The sequence below is a fragment of the Ursus americanus genome, chromosome 35, assembly GCF_024610735.1.
Source record: "Ursus americanus isolate L20-20 chromosome 35, mUrsAme1.1.p, whole genome shotgun sequence".
Classification (NCBI taxonomy): Eukaryota; Metazoa; Chordata; class Mammalia; order Carnivora; family Ursidae; genus Ursus; species Ursus americanus.
The window spans coordinates 28,300,178-28,301,819 of NC_142161.1; positions in this window are offsets into that span (position 1 = coordinate 28,300,178).

A 1,642-nucleotide genomic window follows, 5' to 3' on the forward strand; every position below is an offset into this window, starting at 1 on the left:
TGGGAGGCAGGGTTCTGGAAGGGCACGTGGAGAGGGTTCATCGTGGGGACTCAGGTGAGTTTTCTTTTTCCCTTTAAAGTCTCTTCCGCCCCATGTCCTCAACTGGCCTTATTCCCCATACCCGTGAACTCCAGGGCGCCCACTCACCTGAGCTTTTGTGGGATGGGTTGCGGAATTTCAGGGTTTCCCCTGTTCCCCGGGAAGAGTGCGGGTAAGGACCTCACAGAATCCCCACCTTCAGTGGGGGTGTCCCCCGGTTCTCTGACACAGTGCAGGTGATGCATCTTGAGCAGTACCCCGAGTTCAGCAGGGTGTGCCCTGGTCCCCCAGGCACAGGTGTGGCAGTAGCAAGCCCCAGAGCCGTCCCCCAACTTCAGCATTATGCCCCGTGTGCCCCCGAGTTAGTGGTAATTGGCTGTTAGAATCATGCAGGAAAATCCTCCAGGTGGGGGCCTGGAGGCGGGCGTAAACCAGACCCCACTCTAGTTGCATTGGGAATAGGTGAATTGAGGGTTTCTTTAGAAGAGTAAGTCTGCTTTCCAGAAAAGGCAAGGTCATTGGTCTATTGAGAATGAAGATAATTACTGCTAAACAACAAGTATGTGTTGCCCCTTCGTCCAGAAACCGAAGCAGGTGTGCAGGCTTTAGGTCAGAGGTGCCTTCTTCTCCCCAGCTGACAGCACTTCTCTGCTCTGGCTCCATGAGACCCGAGGTTTTGAATGTCAGCATCTGAGTCAGGGAGGCAGCTTGTCACAGGACGCCAGTGTTCAGAGAAAACACAGCTATTTTGGCATAATGTCCTATCTATGTCAGGACTGGAGGTAAAACCTCTCATTATCCCAAAACCTCCTGGGCTTTTCTCTTTTCTCTAGTTGAGCCACAAAGTAAAATTGAAGTAGCTGTCAGCATTCTGGGTTTGGTGCAAGAATTACTTAGTTTCCCTGCAGGTAGAACTTTGCAGGGGATCACAATTTCTCTGTCCATTTATTGCTTACAAATGTATTTTGACTATCTGTTTCCTAGGAACCCTCTTTTATTAGAAAGGGAAGGTGAGATTCACTCTGTGCCTGTTTGTAACATCTAATTTGTTCCTTCATCTAACAATGTTTATTCAATTGGGCCTAAGATATGGTTGAGTGGCCAGCATCTAGAGTTAGATGGCTTTTTTTCATCTGATACAGACTTGGATGATGTCATTTGACAAAGGTGATGTTTCATCATTGATTAGTTTATTCATCAGAAGAGTTAAAATTAGGGTGGAGGGAAAATTCAAAATTATCCAAATGGGCCTGTTCCTGTTTAAAAGTTGAGCTTGACTTTCTAGTTTTACTATTATCTCGATATGTTGAGGTGCCATATTCTGTCTGTAGTTTCTTTGGTGGTGGAGTCAGAAGGAGAGTCTGGGAATTCTTCTGGATAGTGGCATGCTGGTGGCTTCAAGGGGCTTGGCGTCAGGAGCCTTGGGGTGAATTCTGCAACTGCTTGCCTGACCCTGGGTGCATCTCACAGAGGTTTTGTTTCCTCTTATGAAATTGCCAGCAGATAATGTTCTGCTTAAAGGGGAACCCTCCCATCCTGTTGGTGGGAATGCAGAGTGGTGCAGACAGTCTGGGAAACAGTGTGGGGGTTCCTCAAAAAGTTA